Consider the following 20,481-nt stretch of genomic DNA (forward strand, 5'->3'; position numbering starts at 1 on the left):
CTTGATGACTTCTGAAATGAGAGCTTCAGCCATTATGTTAGAAAAAGTGTAACATACCTTTAAATATCATTATACTTATACGGGCCTAAATGTCCTGTAAATCGGTGTGACCGATCCAGGTGCCGAGACCCTCACCATGCTGTGAAAGGAGAAGGAAAACTGGCACTAAACAAACTTGCATACCTCCACACGAGCATAAGATGCAGATTGCTACTTACACCGAAGACTGACAGGTGTTGTGGACACACCGGCAGATCAGCTCATTCAGATATGAAGGGTGGCACTTCGTGGACTTTGATTGGTGAAAACTTCTTTATTAGTTACATAAAGAGGACATAGAGGCGGGGGACCATGTGGACAACGGCTGTTTCGTGTACTCACTACGCTTCAACGGGCCCAGGTATGGCTTGGAACTAGAGGGGGAAACTTATATACTAACACCCCCATTCAAATGAACCCATGGTGTTCCTACAGAAAAGTAACACCGCAATATAAAAAATGAAAACACCAACAATAAACAACAATAGAGAAATTATAAAAAAAAAAAAAAAACACTGCCATGTCAAGTTTGTTGATAAGACCTACAGGATTCTGGACATTAGAACGCATTATCCACTTGGCTTCTCTCCGTAATAACAATTTGTATAGGTTGCCACCTTGAGTGGGTAAAAATACCCTTTCAAGACAAGCAAAACATAGAGCCTCGGGGTTTGCCTGATGGGCCCCTCAGATATGATTTATCAGTCTCATGTAACCTTTACTTGAAAATATAGAGGTAAATACGTTATTTTCTGCCCATGCAGGAGATTCTATATGAGAAAAACCATCAGAACAATGCATGTACGGTTTAGAAAAGATTTTAACTATATTTTCAGGTAAAGGATCCACGAGACTGATGGAACCATATCTGAGGGGCCCATCAGACAAATGATTATTTAAACCTAAATGGCTAAATGTATTATTAAATTGAGATAACGTGTTTTTGCGATGTTACAGAAGTTGCTAAACCTGTAATATATAGAAAAAGCTTTCCTTTTATGGTGCATTTTTCTAAGCTGCTGATCTGGAGAACTGCTCACAATAAACCTTGTTGTATTTGCTATGAAGCATTGTCCTTTGATAGAAATGTTGCTTATCCTATACTGCGTATGAGCTTTATTTTAACCTTTTTTTCACCCAGTGTAGCTGTGTATTCCAGGATTATTAGAAAATAAAGCCTACTATTATGCCCTTTGTGCACAACAATTGATTCTCTGGACAAAAGAGTAATGAAATCCTATTCCAGGATTCTGTTGTAGTGTTGTACCTTATTATGACATTTTTGACACCCTTGGATTTTTACTTGTTAATGTTTTGGTTTTGATAAGAAGAGTATTTTAGATAGTGTTTATATATCCAGTGGCCAATTATTGCCACATCCTACTTATTTCTGGCACACTGTGACTAGTTGGACTATGTAAATGCTTTCAGGTCATTGTTTAATATTGAACTTTGTCAATTCGAAAAATTATCATTATGTCCTGCACAAGCAAATGCCCCTTCTCCCTGCATTTATCTAGAATGAAGAAGAGAGCTCTGTTATAGGATGCATGCACACATCCATGTGTTGAGTCTGAGCAGGGCCGGCCCCAGGTTTCCGTTGACACCAGGCGAAAGAGTCTCAGTTGGCCCCTTTACACATGCCACGATACATGATGCACGGATACGGCTGAGAAATATAGATATAGTACAATGCCAAAGATTTCACTTCTTACATTACATGAGATATCTATTGTAAATTCTACGATAGCCCAGAAACCAGGCAGTATAGTCCTCCATACAATATTATGGGCACCACATGGAGCTTCATACAGATTAATGAGCCCCATATGTTGCTCCATACAGAATAATGGACCGCACATAGTGCTCCATACAGTATAATGAGCCCCATTTGTTGCTCCAAACAGAATGGGCCCCATATATTGCTCCATACAGTTTTGTGGGCTCCACATAGTGCTACATACAGAATATTGAGCCCCATATATTGCTCCATACAGTATCATGGGCATCACAAAGTGCTCCATATAGAATAACGACCCCATATATTGCTTCTTGTAGTGTAATGGACCCCATATAATGCTCCATACAACTTTATGGGCATAGCATAGTGCTCCATACAGAATAATTACCCCCATATATTGCTCCATACAATATAATGGACCCAATATAATCCTCCACAGTGTATTGAACCCCATATATTGCTCCATACAAAATAATGAACCAAATATATTGCCCCATATAATATTATGAGGATGGAGAGAATTCCAGCAATACAGGGTGAGGAAGGTAAAAATCCACGTTTATGGATTCATTTTAAAATGGTGCAAATGTTCACCACGTCCAGCAGCTGATATGATAAACCTATGCGTTTCAGCTTTTGCCAGCCATACTCATGGTTTATCATATGAGCTGCTGGATGTGGTGAAGATTTGCACCATTTTAAAATGAATCCATAAACGTGGATTTTTACTTTCCTCACACTCTCGCTGTTATCGTCTCTTTCCTGATTTATCTTCAAGCCTCACCCTGGGCTGTTCAGTGTGAGACACAAGATTGCATGTGCCCTTCACATCAACAGCGAGCAGACTCTCCCCCACCCCCTGCATATCATACAGTGTTATTGGCACCATATAGTGCTCCATATAGAACGATCAGCCCCATATATTGCTCCATACAGTATGAGCCCCAATTATTGCTCAATTCCGTATAATGGACCCCATATATTGCTCTATTCCGTTTAATGGACCACATATATTGCTGCATACAGTATGAGCCCCATATACAGTGCCTTGCGAAAGTATTCGGCCCCCTGGAACTTTTCAACCTTTTCCCACATATCATTCTTCAAACATAAAGATACCAAATGTACATTTTTGGTAAAAAATCAACAAGTGGAACACAATTGTGAAGTTGAACGAAATTTATTGGTTCTTTTAATTTTTTGTGGAAAGTCAAAAACTGAAAGTGGGGCGTGCAATATTATTCGGCCACTTTAACTTAATACTTGCGCCACCTTTTGCTGCGATTACAGCTGCAAGTCGCTTGGGGTATGTCTGTATCAGTTTTGTACATCGAGAGACTGAAATTCTTGCCCATTCTTCCGTGGCAAACAGCTCGAGCTCAGTGAGGTTTGATGGAGATCGTTTGTGAACAGCAGTTTTCAGCTCTTTCCACAGATTCTCGATTGGATTCAGGTCTGGACTTTGACTTGGCCATTCTAACACCTGGATACATTTATTTGTGAACCATTCCATTGTAGATTTGGCTTTTTGTTTGGGATCAATGTCTTGTTGGAAGACAAATCTCTGTCCCAGTCTCAGGTCTTTTGCAGACTCCAACAGGTTTTCTTCAAGAATGGTCCTGTATTTGGCTCCATCCATCGTCCCATCAATTTTAACCATCTTCCCTGTCCCTGCTGAAGAAAAGCAGGGCCAAACCATGATGCTGCCACCTCCATATTTGACAGTGGGAATGGTGTGTTCAGGGTGATGAGCTATGTTACCAAAAAGTTTGATTTTGGTTTCATCTGACCAGAGCACCTTCTTCCACATGTTTGGTGTGTCTTCCAGGTGGCTTGTTGCAAACTGTAAATGACACTTTTTATGGATATCTTTGAGAAATGGCTTTTTTCTTGCCACTCTTCCATAAATGCCAGATTTGTGCAGTTTATGACTGATTGTTGTCCTATGGACAGACTGTCCCACCTCAGCTGTAGATCTCTGCAGTTCATCCAGAGTGATCATGGGCCTCTTGGCTGCATCTCTGATCAGTATTCTCCTTGTTTCAGATGAAAGTTTAGAGGGACGGCCGGGTCTTGGTAGATTTGCATTGGTATGACACTCCTTCCATTTCAATATGATCGCTTGCACAGTGCTCCTTGGGATGTTTAAAGTTTTTGAAATAATTTTGTATCCAAATCCGGCTTTAAACTTTTCTATGACGGTATCACGGACCTGCCTGTTGTGTTCCTTGGTCTTCATGATGCTCTCTGTGCTTCAAACAGAACCCTGAGACTATCACAGAGCAGGTGCATTTATATGGAGAATTGATTACACAAAGGTGGATTATATTTCTCATCATTAGTCATTTAGGACAACATTGGATCATTCAGAGATCCACAATGAACTTCTGGAGTGAGTTTGCTGCACTGAAAGTAAAGGGGCCGAATAATATTGCACGCCCCACTTTCAGTTTTTGACTTTTCACAAAAATGTAAAATAACCAATAAATTTCGTTCAACTTCACAATTGTCTTCCACTTGTTGTTGATTCTTCACCAAAAATTTAAATTTGGTATCTTTATGTTTGAAGCATGATATGTGGGAAAAGGTTGAAAAGTTCCAGGGGGCCGTATACTTTCGCAAGGCACTGTATTGCTCAATTCAGTATAATGGACCGCATTTATTGCTCAATTCAGTATAATGGACCCATATATTGCTCTTTTCAGTATAATGGACCCTATATATTGCTCCATACAGAATAATGGACCCCATACATTGCTCAACACAGTATAATTAGCACCATATATTCCGATATACAGAATGAGTTCCATATATTGCTCCATACATAGTAGGACCCATATAATGCTCCATGTATAATGGGCCCCATATAATGCTCCGTACAAGGTGAGCCCCATTTATTGCTCCATACAGTATATGATGGGCCTCATATAATGCTCCTTACATAACAGGCCCCATATAATTCTCCATACATAATCGACCCCTATATAGTGCTTCCTACATAGTGAGCCCCATATATTGATCCATACAATACAGTATATAGTGAGCCCCATATAATGCTCCATACAGTTTATAATGCTCCGTATTTGATGGGCCCCATATAATGCTCCATACAATATGAGGGGCCTCATATAATACTCCAGATATTATGGGCCCTGTATAGTGTTCCATAAAGTATATGATGGACCCCATATACTGCTCCATATACTGTATAATGGGATCCATGTAATGATCCAAACATTAAAAAAAATTAAAAAAAAAAAATGAAATACTCGCCTCTCCTCGCTGGCCACTGGTGTCCCCAATGGTGAGTGGGCCCTCCTGCCTGCTCAGGGCCTCTGCTGTATATAACTGAGGCTGTCACATTTGCGACATGAGACCTGTGGACAATCCTTGAATTTTGTTTTATACTTGGATCAAGTTTTACGCATGTCTGCATGAGTCCTTAACATGAGGTGCTGCATGTTATTTGGTTTAACCCCTTTCCTACCTTGGAAGTATTGTGAGGGTGATCATATGCGAGGGTCGATATGTGTCCCCCAGGATGCGAACTGAGTCCTATTGAACCCGCTGGAGTGCCTTGTGTTAACAGCAGGATGCCTGTGAGTCAAAAGGCAAAATAAAAGAAGGGATGGATTGGGTCCACGTAGTGACTCAGGCAGAGTTTTAGGAAAACCTGTTAAGGGCTTTTATTTTTAGAGGGATTTTCAGGTTTGGTAGTAGGGTGAATCCCTCTCTATATTCCGGGTTTTGGAAGTGGTTCTTTGACCACGGATTCCATTTAAATCTGTCAGTTTTGCCTTGGGTGTGTTAATTTGGAGTTTGCAAGCTGCAGAGCAAGTGTCTTTGTGCAACCCAGGACTGTGTGAACCTACCACAGAGCCAGGGACTTCCAGGTGGCTGACGCATCCAAGAGGCACGGCGGTGTCATTGTATATAGCAATAGGTTGGGAACACGGACTGTATATATGGAAACTCTGCTACGATCCAGAGGATATCACTCCTGTATGTGTGTTTGCAATCAAGAGGCAGTTTATGTTGAACTTTCTGTGGTCCCTGCCTATCTGTCGCACTGCACCAACCCCACTGCACTACAGTATCTTTATGTCCCTGTGACCTGAGTCTCATTGACCTGGATACGTCCCAGCAATTTTGTACCCACACGAGTTGCAGATGCGCGATCACCACTGAGTGTCAGCTGATTCTGACAGCTGACACCCGGCACTAAGTGCCAGGAGTGGTCCTGCACCGCTCCCAGCACTTAAAATCCCTAAATTCTGCGATAAAACTCGATCACAGCATTTCGGGAGCAGATAGAGGGATGACAGCCCGTCTGCCCTTGGATCAGAGACCCCCGCAACATCACGTGGGATCCCGATCATTGTCATGACGACATCTGGGTCACCAGAGCTAAGAAAGTTGCTTGATCATGCTCCGCGCATGATCAGCAACTTACCCTGTCCGTGCAGCGCTGATAGTTTGCATAGCATAGGGATGCTGCTGCATCCCAGTGCTATACAAGCGATCAACCTGCAAAAAGTGATAGTCCCATAGTGGAAAAAAATAAAAAAGCAAGGCAAAATTTTTTTTTTTTTTATCATACCGCCGATCAAAATGATGAATATAAATAACAATGGTACCGCTGAAAATGTCATCTTGTCCTGAACAAAACTAGCCATCAGACAGTGGAAAAATAAAAGTTACAGCTATTACAGAATAAAGCGATGCAAATTTTTTTTTTTTCTATAAAATAGTTTTCATTGTGTAAAAGCGCCAAAACATCAAAAAAAATATAACTAGTATTGCTGTAATAAATAAATAAAACTGCCTTATCAATCTTGCCACAAGCGGAATGACATAACCCACCCCATTCCTCCTCCCCCCAAAAAAAAATCCTTAATTGCTATTTTCTGCTCATTCTGACTCCCAAAAATCGAAATATAAAGTGATCAAAAAATGTCATGTGTGTGAAAATGGTACCACTAAAATTGTAAAGTTGTCCCTCTAAAAACAAGTCCTGATATGACTCTGTGGACTGAAATAAGGAAAAATTATAGCTCTCAAAATATGGTGATGTGTTTTTGCAATAAAAGCTTTTTTCTAGTGTGACAGCAGCCATCACATGATTGTCGGCCAAACTATGAAAAAATGATAGTTCTCAAAATATGGTGATGCAAAAAACTATTTTTTGCAATAAAAAACATCTTTTATTGCAAAAAACTATTTTTTGCAATAAAAAACATCTTTTAGTGTGTGACAGCAGCCAAATCTAAAAACCCACTATAAATTGGTTATCGCTGTAATTGCACCGACCCGAAGAATAAAGTCGTATAATCACTTATACTGCACGAGGGATGGCGTAAAAAATAAATAAAACCAATTCTTCGCCTGCTGTTGAATTGTTCATTTTGCCTCACAAAGATTGCTGTAAGGCTCGGCTCACACTTATCCTGTGCACTTCGCTGAGAGCTTACATCGGCGTTTCCGTGTAAATCTCTGAAATACTTGATTCAGACAGAACCCCCTGTGGAAGATTCCCTATAATGTGGTCACCATAGATCCTGTGATCCGGCAGTGTCCATCTTTTTAGGATTGCATAAAAGTTCCGGCCACAGTATTGTGCTCTTCTGAAAAGGACACTGCTGAACAGAGGCCAGACGTAACTGCTGCCTCATTATAGTGAATGGAGAGTGGTGGTCATGGGGGATTCCCTGTGGAGAGGAACAGAGGCCGCTATCTGCATACCGGATATAACTTCAAGAGAAATGTGCTGTCTTCCAGGTGCAAAAATTAAAGATGTGTCTGACAGGATATCAGGACTCTTCAGACCTACAGATGACTACCCATTCCTGCTACTACATGTGGGGACATATGACACCGCAAGAAACGACCTGGAAACCATCTGCAGAGACTTTGAAGACTTAGGCAAGAAAGTGAAAGAACTGGGAGCGCAGGTGGTCTTCTCTTCCATCCTCCCAGTGGATGGCCATGGAACAAGGAGGTGGAATAAGATTCTGCAGGTGAACGACTGGCTACGTCGATGGTGCCGTCAGCAACGATTTGGATTTCTGGATCACGGAGTGAATTACCTTTACGATGGACTACTTGCTAGAGATGGGGTGCACCTTACGAAGACTGGAAAACATGTATTTGGAAGTCGCCTTGCTACATTTGTAAGGAGAGCTTTAAACTAGAACAACATGGGAAGGGAAGCAAAAGACCAGAAAAGCCATACACCTGACAAATGCTATTGAGAACTTTGCTATTAAAAGTGGAAAGGAAGAGCAAAGACAAAAGAATCTAATTAATAAAAATATTGGAGAAAGAGAAACCAATCACAAACTAAAATGTTTCTATACTAATGCACAAAGCATGGGCAACAAACAAGGAGAATTGGAACTACTAACACAGGAAAAGAAATATGATGTCATTGGAATCACTGAAACTTTGTGGGACAATACACATGATTGGAATACAAGACTAGAAGGATACAACTTATTTGCAAGAAACACTTGATAAACGAGGAGGAGGTGTCGCATTGTATGTTAGAAACGCGTATATCTGCACAGAGATTGAAGCTTCAGAGACTAGGAGTTCTATGGAAACTGTTTAGGTAAGAATACAAGGACAGAACAATGGAAAGGACACCATTGTAGGCATTTACTACAGGCTGCCTGTGCAAGCTGAAGATATGGATGAACTCTTTAAGGAACAAATGGCCAAGTTCTCCAAAAATATGACATAGTTGTCATGGGAGATTTCAACTATCCAGACATTTGTTGGCAATCTCTCTCAGGCAAAACTAACAGGTCAAGGAAATTCTTATCCTTTCTTGCTGACAACTTTATGTTCCAAAAGGTAGGGGAGAAAACAAGGGGAACTGCTACCTTGGATCTAATCCTTATAAACAGGGAGGAAATGGTTGAGGAGGTAAAAGTGACTGTGACCCTAGGAGGTAGCGACCATGCTATTTTAGAATTTTGGATAACTACAGGCGGAAGACCTGTGAAGACTCAGACGTCAAGGTTAGATTTCAGAAAGGCAGATTTTAAGGGATTCAGAAAGAGAATTGGAGGGATCCAATGGCTGGATATCCTTACAGACAAAAATGTCCAGGAAGGATGGGAAATCTTGAAAAACGAAATTCTCAAAGCACAATTGTTAACAATTCCGAAAAGAGGGAAGAATAGGAAGCATTTAAGGAAGCCAAGATGGATGAACACAGAACTTAAGCACATGCTAAAAAGGAAGAAAAAAATGTTTATAAAATGGAAAGAGGGAGGCATATCTAGAGAAGAATATAATGCTGTCTGCAGAACCTGCAGTGTTGTGAGTTCATTTTCCCCTTCATTACTGAGGCCCGAGGAACTCCCTCTTCTGGTTAAGAAAGGTAGTGAGCCTGATTGTCAATCACCTGAGGCTGATGATGAGGACTGACTGAGTGGAGTTACGGACTGGATATAAGGTTGCCGACGCCCTTCTGCCCTGCGGGTGATTTCTCTGTGGGATCCTTGGAGACGAGTCTGAATTCCTGCTCCTCCAAAGCTATGTTTGCTGCTCGGCCTTTTGCTTTTGTGCTTTGACTTTGTTTTTGCTTTGTTTTTCTGGATTTCTGCCATTCCCTGCTGGGGTGTGCTGAATTCATTTAGCTCTGTCTTCTGAGAATACCTGAGTGCTGATTCAGTTTTTGAAGCCTAGCTGCTTCAGGGCCTTTTTCATATCAGCTGGTTGGCTTATGTCTTTGATAGGGTTTTGGCAGATTGCAGACAGCAGCCTTCCTATCTAGGTAGTTTTGGGGCCCCGTCTTTGCTCAGTCTATCTTTCTGTCTGTGTTTGTATTTTCATCTTGCTTCACCGTCATTATATGTTGGGGGCTGCCTATTGCTTTGGGGTCTGCTCTGGGGCAGTTTAGATTTCCCCTTTCTTTAGGCCTATGTATTTCTCCGGCTGTGATCGAGGGGTCTAGGGCATCGTAGGAACCCCCCACGGCTACTGCTAGTTGTGTTGATAGGTTCAGGGGTCTGCAATTTGATAGTTGCCAACTTCTCTGGTTTTCTGGACTTAGCTTGTATTTCTGCTTTTGCCTCCTACGGTGACTCATTCATAACACTGCAGGGCACAAATCAGATTATCTAAAGCTGACAATTGAGGCTTGCAAGAGATGTCAAAACCAATAATAAAGGATTTTGGGGATATGTCAAAAGTAAAAGAAAAGTCAAAGATGCTATAGGATTTTTACAGGATGAAAATGATGAAATGGTAAGACAGGATGTTGAGAAGGCTGAACTTTTAAATTCCTATTTTGCATCTGTTTTCTCTCAGAAAGGAAATGTAACATCAACTGTTCTTCACTGTCCTATTAGGGAATAGAAGAATCCAGGATATCTATAAACAGAAAGATAGTGAGGAAACACTTAGCTAACCTAAATGAATTCAAGTCTCCAGGTCCAGATTACTTACACCCCAGAGTACTGAAGGAGATAGCAGAAGAAATTTTTGAACCCCTCTCCATAATCTTTGAAAATTCTTGGAGAACAGGAGAAGTCCCAGAAGACTGGAAAAGAGCAAATGTTGTTCCTATCTTCAAAAAGGGGAAGAAGGTGGACCCAGGTAACTATAGGCCGGTGAGTCTGACTTCTATACCAGGAAAGATCTTTGAACAAATTATTAAACAACATGTATGTCAGTACCTGGATAAGAATGAAGTGATTAAACAGAGTCAGCATGGGTTTGTAACTAATAAGTCATGTCAGACTCACTTAATTTCCTTCTATGACGGAATCACTGATTGGGTGGATCAAGGAAATGCTGTAGATATAGTATATCTTGACTTCAGCAAAACATTTGACAAAGTATCTCATACAATCCTTATTGAAAAAATGACTAAGTTTGGAATGAACAAGCCAACTGTTAGGTGGATTCATAACTGGCTTAGTGATCGGACCCAAAGAGTGGTCGTAAATGGCTGCACATCCAGTTGGAAGAATGTCTCAAGTGGGGTACCACAGGGCTCTGTCCTGGGCCCTGTATTGTTCAACATCTTTATCAACGATTTAGATGAAGGAATTGAGGGTAAACTGATTAAATTTGCTGACGACACAAAGCTAGGAGGGATAGCTAATACTAGAGAAGAGAGAGAGGATTCAAAAAGATTTAAATAAACTGGAGAAGTGGGCAGCAACTAACAGAATGGTTTTTAACAGGGAGAAATGCAAAGTACTACATCTGGGCAATAAAAATGAAAAAAGCATATATAGAATGGGAGGAATAGGGCTAAGTGACAGCACATGTGAAAAAGACTTGGGTATACTAATAGATCACAGACTGAATGAGTCAACAGTGATGCAGCAGCAAAAAAGGTAAATGCAATTCTAGGATGTATTAACAGAAGCATACAGTCTAGATCACGTGAAGTCATTATTTCCCTCTACTCCTCTTTGGTCAGACCTCATCTGGAATATTGTGTCCAGTTTTGGGCACCACATTGTAAAAAAGACATCAACAAACTGGAGCAAGTTCAGAAAAGAGAGCAACCAGAATGGTGACCGGTCTGCAAACCCTGTCTTATGAGGAAAGGTTGCAGGATTTGGGATTGTTTAGTTTGCAAAAGAGAAGACTGAGAAGAGACTTAATAGCTGTCTACAAATATCTAAAGGGCTGTCACATTGTAGAAGGATCAACTTTATTCTCATTTGCACAAGGAAAGACTAGAAGCAATGGGATGAAACTGAATGGGCGGAGACACAGATTAGATATTAGAAAAAACTTTTTGACAGAGTGATCAATGAGTGGAACAAGCTGCCACGAGAAGTGGTGAGTTCTCCTTCAATGGAAGTCTTCAAGCAGAGGCTGGACAGACATCTGACTGGGATGATTTAGCGAATCCTGCTTTGAGCAGGGGAGTTGGACCAGATGGCCCAGGAGGTCCCTTCCAACTCTACGATTCTGTGATTCTATGAATGGATCCCTTGCGGATTTCATCTGTCACGTCACTCGGAGATTTAGATGAAAACCACAAAGCTAGTGCTCAGCTTAGAGCGCAGCATAAATGTGATCACAAATGTTATGTAAAATGTTACCAATAAAAGCTTCAAATCATTCCACAAAAAAAGCAAGTTTCCACTCAGGTCTGTCATTTAACAGAAATATAGGGGGCTTCCACGTTACTGGTATACAATGGCTCTGGAAAAGCGAAATGGCTCCTTGCCCCCCAAAAGAAATTCAGCAAATTCTCCACTCCCAAATCCGAATGCCCCTATCTCTTCTGAGCCCCAGTGTGTTTAAACCACATTTAGCGCCCATAAGATTGGTATTTCTGTAGGGATGAGAGCCCGCCTAACTTACGGGTGCATGTCGCCCAAAGCATGAGCTGGGCATAATGTACTGGTGACTGCAACATACTGGTCACTACAATGGCAGTTTGCAATTTTCACGTGGCAACATTCATTGCTGCTTGTTTCTGGCAAGCATCATGGAGTCAAAATCGTCACTTCATCTGTTTATAAATTCCCAAAGGGGTATAATTTCCAAAATGGGTTCACTTGAGGTAGATTCTGCTCTTCTAGCAATTAGGGGCTCTGTATATGGAGTCCTCAAACTATTCTAGGAAAATCTGCGCTCCAGGAGGCAAATAGTGTTCCGTCCCTCCAGAGTCTCTCATCCATATGGTTAAGCAGTACTGTACAGCCACATATGGGGTATAGCCACATTCAGTAGAAATTGTGGACAACTTATGGTGTAATTTTTAGCCACTTCTTGTGTGAAAATGTAAAATATGGGGCTTAAACAAAATTTTCCTGCCACCCATGATGGCACCAACGAGAGGGGGGATCCGCCCCTGAAGGACAGGAAACCTTCAAGATAAAAAGCGGGGCTCCTCTCTCCGCATCAGTGGTTTCCTGTTCATGACGGGGGAACCTTAATCTGCACGGTGGCAGCAAGCATTGCAGAAGAAAGACAAGTTCCCAGACCTGTGCTGGTCAGTTGCGGCAGGGCACCATCTGCTTCGGTTGGCGCCAGGGGTACTGGAAGCGTCCCGGGGGGGGGGCCCGATGTGGTCTCGGTTGTGCGGGAGTCTGCAGCGCCATCACCGCATGGTTAGCCGGCAGCCCTGCGTCCCGGCGCGGTCACAGAGCGCGGCTGGAAGCCGAAAATTGCGCTCTGATGATGCAGCCGGGACCTTGCGGCTGGCACCTTTCGCCCGGAACACTTCCGGGGGCGGGTAGCGGAAGCTACAGGAGATGCCAACTGGCAGATCCCCCTACAGTCATAGTACTTAAGGGTAGATTGCTGGCCAAGCAGGGGCACTAGTGCAGTAATTGCTACACAGCAGCCCTCTCCACAGTGGCAGCAGAGTCTGCAGCCACAGAAGCAGCATTGAGAGTCAGAGCAGCCGCAGCGAGCCCGACGCCAGCCTCACCAGGATGGAACTTTTGGACGCTCCACCGGGGCATGCAGGTCCAAAGATTATAGGACATGTCGGCGCAGCTCTACCAGGATGGAAGATTCCGTGGTCCCTAAAGGAGACCTTTCGGATGTCCTGCCTCCTGTTCCGGTACCCTTCAATTTCCTCTGAGTGGTGAATGAGCTGCGAGAATACCATTGTAATAATGCAGATCTCTCTCTTCCTCTATCCTTCTCTGTCTGACTTTCTGGTAGGAGCCCCCTAGAAAGTGTACAAGGAAATCGAAGCACAGAGCCTGCTTCGTGTTTTTTTTTAAATGTATTATTTATTTACAGCACTTGAGGTGGCTAATGAACACACCCATCAGCCACTCCTGCTCTCCTTGTTATTAGTGGTAGCAGGTGTCGGATGATGGGAGCAGTAGTCCCATCCGCTGACATCAATGACCAGAGGTAAACTTTATACCTCCGATCACAGCTGAGCACTCATGCTGTCTTTTGGCAGCGTTTCAACTGCGGCTCCCTGACCGACAGGGATGAGTTCACCGCCAGTCAGAAGCAGTGTTTGCTGCACTGTCATGACAGTGCGACAAACACCCGTTGTTTGGGCAGCCGAACCAGAACAGTAACAAAGACTTCCTGGTGAAGTCCCTGTTCAGTGTCCTTGCCTGAACAAGTAGGTGTTTGGTATGGACGCCAAACTTTACTGTTCGGATTCGCCCAAGTCTACTGCCCACCAAAACTCTCAGCCCGAGCAAGGAGGTCATTAATCAGAGAAGCAGCACGTAGGTTAAAGGTAATCCTAAAGGAGCTGAGGGTTTTAGAGAATACACCTGAATTGATCAAACTATATTCTATATCCCTAGTGACTTAAGCAGTGTTCTTTTTATTTCATTAGGATATCTGATCAAATACCTGTAATAAGTATTATTTGCGAGGTTGAGTCTGAATGTAGACTATAGCTGTTCATTGTCAATCATAGTTCATATTCTGTGACACAGAACGGACATGCAGTGTGCTGTGTGAGCAAAACTTCTTTCTTTCTTCCTTTGAGGAAGATCAATTCACCTTGGCATGACTTGCTCTAGCTTTATCCATCTCCTTTTTTTTACTTTTTTTTTTTTTTTTTTTGTTATATATGCTTGAGCACAGATATATTATCTCATGAATCATGCCATTACTTTTCATCTACGCTGCACATCTTGAAAACTCCAAATGTTGAAAACCTCATTTAATTTTAAATGTGGGTATTTGAAAATTATAACAAAGTTCCAAGTGTTAGGAATACGAGTAATATAGAATTTCCACAAATGAACATGGATTATTTATTGCACATTTCTTCTATACGGTAGCTGCACTTCTATTTTGGTAGTAATTTAGGCACATAGCTATGCCCAGAGTTTTGACACCAGAATTCTGGTGTAAAATTAGTGAAAAGTCTCAGAATTTAGGCACAACTCGATTGCACCTAAATGTTGTGACTTTGGGCATTTTCATGACACTTTCTCCATCGTCTCTGAAATGGGTCTAGCTGGGGTGGGGATGTGGCAACCGCCACTTGTCAATTTCATGACAATCTGCACTATGTCACAATTTAATCCAGCAAGGGCTGGCATACAATTTTTGGCGAGGCACACACTGTGGTGCACACAACTTGTCTGACTCCAGCACAGCCGTGAACAACGCAGGTCTTGATGCATGGGGCCCATAGTCGTTAGTCCATCTGCTGCCTTCATTTAATCTGCACAAAAGTAGAATTTTGCATATGCATACGGTCAGTATTCCTTGCTATTTCCAGAATGCAATGGTAACTGCAAGTGTTTGCTCAGTTGTGGGTACATGTCAGGTTCTCTAAATGGCACACTCTGACTGGAACTTTACAAGTTGCGTACTGAGGGGTGACCACCCATTAAACTGGAAATACAGGGGAATCGTGACAGTGTGCTATGAGTTGCTGTCTGCAGACTTGTCTGATCAGTCCAGAATATCAGCTCAAAAATTGTGCATTGGAAGCTTGATGGCATTGGTTTCTATGGATTTGTAGCTGCATGCATGCCTTACATACCCAAGCATAATGGCAGGTATCAGATGGTGCGGTGTGAAGCATGATTACACTGGACTGAACGTTCTGTGAAGTGACAAATTGCACTTGTTTTTCTGGCATTCTAATGGAGTCTGAGTTTGGTGAATGCCACGAGAATGTTTCCTGTCTGACTGCATTGTGCCAACTATAAAGCATTGTGAAGGATGGATAATGCTATAGGTTTGTTTTCAAGGCTTGTGTCTAGGCTCCTTAGTTGGGGTGATAGGAATAATTAATGCCTCAGAATACCAAAACATCAACACAGCAAGGTCCATGAAGGCATAACGCTATCATGAGTCATGCCAAGGTGAATTAATCTTCCTCATAGGATAGAAGAACTTACAGTAATTGGTCCACATAGTGTCCTGACCTCAACACCGTCGAACACCTTTGGGATGAACTACAACAGAAATAAATAATGAATCGGGTTCTCTTCTCTTTCAGTAGCTGACTTCTACAAATGCTTCCATTGTCCAGTTGGTAAAAATTCACAATAAACTGTATTTAATAGCTGCACAGTTCTGTGCTATGTAATATCTTTAGTGCTTATTTATACTGCATAGTACGGCTGGTAGGACCTGTGGACTCCGATCATGTGACCCTTTTGCCATCATTGGTTCTTCTGCACGTCTATGGTGCTGCCTGCTCATGATTCGTCATTGTCATACAGGGGGCATAAATGCATGCCCCCAGGGAAAAATATCTAACACCCACTGGACTTATCTAAAGATAAAACATTAGGTGCCAAATATTTGATTGCTAATATCTGCATACCTAAAAAAAAAAAAAATCATTTTATTTCGCTGTGCAGCTACAATCCCGAATTAATTTTTTTTTCAACATGAAAAATTTGAAAAGTTGTCTTTATACAATAGGTCTTTTTCTAATAACAGATTTTTTAGTGTCAAGTCAGTCTTCAGGATTATTATGTGTGTTGCATATTGACTAGTTAGGTTGAGGTTTTAACTTGCGTCCATGTACCACGGTACAGACTGCTGTGCGCGGACTGACCGCGGGTCTCCTGACATTGACAGTTATACAGTAGGGAATAAAAGTATTTGATACACTGATGATTTTGAAAGTTTTCCCACCTACAAACTTCAACTGTGAGAGACAGAATTTAAAAAAAAGTCAGCGTATGATTTTTGCATAATTAATTTGCATTTTTCTTGCATAAAATAAGCACGTGATACAATAGAAAAACAGAACTTAATATTTGCAATGTTTCAAACAGGCCTGGACATGTGCTGGCATGAGCAGGGGGACCTTGCGTGCACTGCAAGACTTGAATCCAAATACTACGTAATGTTTTACTAACTGTAATGTTGGAGACTGTGTTCCCAGCTCTCTTCAGGTCATTGACCAGATCCTCCCTTGTAGTTCTTAGCTGGTTCCTGACTCAGAATCATACTTGCCCTGCGAGGCGGGATCTTGACTGAGGAAGATTGATAGTCATCTTGTGTTTCTTCCATTTTCTAATAATTGTGCCAACAGCTGTTGCCTTCTCGCCAAGCTGCTTGCCTATTGTCCTGTAGCCCATCCCAGCCTTTTACAAGTCTACAATTTTGTCCCTGGTGTTCTTAGAGATCTCTTTGGTCTTGGCCATGGTGGAGAGGTTAGCGTATGATTGATTGTGTGTGGGCAGGTCTCTTTTATACAGATAACGAGTTGAAACGGGTGCAATTAATGCAAGTAGTAAGTGAAGAATAGGAGGGCTTCTTAAAGAAAAACGAACACATCTGCGAGAGCCAATATTCTTGCCGGTTGGTAGGTGATCAAATACTTATTTCATGCAATAAAATGCAATTTAATTATTTAGAAATCCTAATCTGGTTTCTGGTTTTTATTTTTAGATTCTGTCTCTCACAGTTGAAGTGTACCTACGATAAAAATTAAAGACCTCTCCATTCATTGTAGGTGGGGAAAACAAAATTGTCAGTGTATGCATCACCGAATGAATATATATGTATTTTCTTATATTGGGTGTGGCAAAAAATGAGTTTACAATTTTTACTTTTGATATTGTATAAAAGATCAAATAACACAAATGCTTCTCTAAAAAGTGCAAAGCCAATGGACACAAACAGATAATGCTGGTATAGAGTGTTTCAAGGAGTAACACCCCACAAAAATTTCTTTTATAACTCGCAATAGCAAGATGAAGGCGGCTTATGTGTCCAGTCTAATCAAACTCCTTTAGGTGTATAAGCAGCCTCCGTTTTTATGCCTCTTTTATGTGGACAATTTTAAGGACCCTTTTGACAGACCCCCGTTACACATGCAGTCACTGAATCGGGGCGGTGTTAATGCCAAGTATATCACCGTGATCTAGTATACCAGCGTTGAATTCATATAGTGTTCAAAATACTGTAAGTATATCAAAGAATAAAAACACTTAGGGTCTCTTTTCAAAATTCACAAATGGAGAAATTTGTCAATTGCATAAACCTCTTTAGGACTCGAGACAGACCCTAATACACGTGGTGCAGTCGCTGAGTAGGGATGTAGTATTCATGCAGAGTCGATCACAGATGGCGATTTGGTATACCAGCTTTATATTTATACAGTGTTCGCAAATCATAAGGTAATCTTAGAGAATTTCATCAACCATCCTGGTTGTGAAAGTCTAGATATCCTTATGGATACAGCAAGCATCAAATTTTATTTGTGAGTGAAATGCCTCTATACCGATAAGATATGCAGTAATAGAGGAAAAGTTTTATGGTAGGACAATATACCGCCTCACCTTGTATATGTCAGATGACACCATTACTTTTGTACTATGTTGAAAAAATAAAGGAACAGTCTCACCACATTAGCAGGGCTTTGTCTTTCATACATAAAAAAAGTGCCCTGTCAGTCAGGTGGATGTTCTCCTTAAAGGGTCTCCGGGCTCAGTTCTGTAATATTGATTCATCAGGTGAGCTAGATTATTAAGTGTAGGTTGCATCAAGAAGAACATCTGAAGTGCCTCTTCTATTTAAAACGTTGAGCTCCAGCAAAGAACTTGCAGCGCTCTACCCACTTCCGGTTGGTGGACCGCAAGTACAGTATTTGAAGTGCTTATCCTGCCATTAAAGTGCATAGTGCCGGCCTGGCACGCACGCGTCACTTCTGGCAACCCTTGGAAAGTACAGTATCCTGACCAGGCATATGCTTAAGCAACATAAAGGCCTGGAGATGATGATGAAAAGTCACACCGTCGATTTATTCAGATCCTATGTTCAAGCCTAAAAAAGCATAGTACAGGATTGCTTCTTGGGTATATGAGAGAACACAATCCCATAGAGTTGTATTCCGAAAGAGTTACACACGATAATAGTGATTTGGCTTGACAGGATAAATCACATATTTGCTAACTCAAAAGATATAGATCCACTATTAATATTAAAATTGGTCCAAAGGACAGACGCGTGGAACCTATATCAAAGAGATTCATAAAAGTTATTTGAAGAATCCCTTCAAAGTTCCTTCACAAGGCAGATATTAATGAAAAGAGGAGACAAGTAAAAATGGGTGGGTTTCTAGTTGTGTATGTGTGTGTGTGTGTATATTCCTGACCTGATCTTGTATATAATATATAAGTTCAGGTCAGAAGACCAGTCAGTGCCTTGTGGTTGAGCTTGTCCTTAAAAGAAGGAAGAGGTGTGAGGACAATATTGTAATCGCCCTTTACGAATTAAGGCGTGCGGTATTTTATTTTTTAAAATTGCTTTTATCTCAATGAAATGCTGGCTGGACGGGTTTCGGATGAGTTCCTCTTGTTTTTATTGATCCAAAGGGAGAAACGAAATAAAAACAATTCATCAATTGAGGCTAAAATAATTTCTTTAAGACTTCAGTAAATGGCAGAACTTGCCTGGAGTGAAAGGCAATCTTGAAGGCAATTCTGTTTACTCTCATAGAAGGTTTATTTTTTGAAGCTTTCTTTCCAATCTCTAAGATCAAATGTCAAATCTTTACAACTGTTAATGTGAAAAGCCATTTCCTTCAATGATGCTTCGTTTCTAATCTCAGCAGGTTCCTTTGTATGGCGTATCCTCTAACTCTGAGATCACTAACTGTGGAGACAATTAGCAACGCTTCTTTTGATATCTTTATTTTTCATTCTCAGCTTTGTCTTGTGTTTTAAGCTGCCGTATATCTGAGGAGACCACACAGTCTGTAATTTACAGGTCGGTCCTGAATGTGCCTTTATACAGCACAGACATGCTGCAATTTACCTGTAAATAACAAGCCGCTGAGTGCAAATTACATTTTTTTTTCAATGCATTAAACTGTTTCTGGTGTGTTTTTACTGGGAGAGATCTAGATTTCATAACATTCTTCCATGGGCACAGCTAGCTCTTTTTTTTTTTTTGCTTTGTTTTTTTTTTTCTTCTTATATGCTTTCTGTCACCTTCTTTCCTGTAGCGTTATTTTATTCATTTTTTTTACTTTGGTATGCTTAAAAAGAATCTACTCCAAATGTCAGTGATGCGTATATTCTGTCTGACCACACTTACACCACATAACATCTTAATGTGCTGGTTACAAGACAGAGAATTGTAAGCAACCTTCAACATATCACAAGTGTATATTGCAATCCTCATTGCTATTTTAAAGGGGTTGTCTGGCCTTCGGGTACAAGTGTACATTTACTCTTTGACTGCAAACGTGTGAATCCTCACATCGCACATGTTGTGAGTAGGGCTGGCGAAAGTCTCAGTGGCCCCTTTACCACAATTCATAATGGACAGATAAAAAAAAAATGTACATATAGTAGAATGCCAAAGATTTCACTTAAATTACAGTGAGTGATATCTATTGTAAATTCTACAATAGCTCAGAAACCAGCGAATCCTCATGGCGCACAGCACATCTAGTGACAGAAGACTTACCATTTTAGACCTGACAGTATAGACCTCCATTTAGTTTTATGGGCCCCGGGCCCATACATTGCTCCATAGAGTTTAATTGGTCCTATATAATGCTCCATACAATATAATGGGCCCCATGTAATTACTATTTTTAAGTCAATAGGTGCTTTCAAGAAAGGAGCAGCAGTGGATGTTGAGTGAAAATTGCAAACTGCCATTGTAGTGCCCATACGTGGTAGTGCCCGGCTCATGATTCTGGAGACATGCACCCATAAATTAGGCAAACTTTCATTGCTACAGAAATGCCAAACATGTGGACGCTAAATGTGGTTCTTTTCATTTCTTTTGGTGGACTAGGA

General features: G+C 41.3%; 1 protein-coding gene across 3 annotated transcripts in view; it reads left to right on the forward strand.

Moving 5' to 3' along the window:
- The window catches only part of LMBRD1 (LMBR1 domain containing 1), a 270,632-nt gene that overhangs the window by 19,674 nt on the left and 230,477 nt on the right, over positions 1-20,481 (forward strand). The window lies entirely within an intron of this gene.

Source organism: Dendrobates tinctorius, unplaced genomic scaffold, assembly GCF_039654945.1.
Source record: "Dendrobates tinctorius isolate UK_male_01 unplaced genomic scaffold, ASM3965494v1 ptg000024l, whole genome shotgun sequence".
Lineage (NCBI taxonomy): Eukaryota > Metazoa > Chordata > Amphibia > Anura > Dendrobatidae > Dendrobates > Dendrobates tinctorius.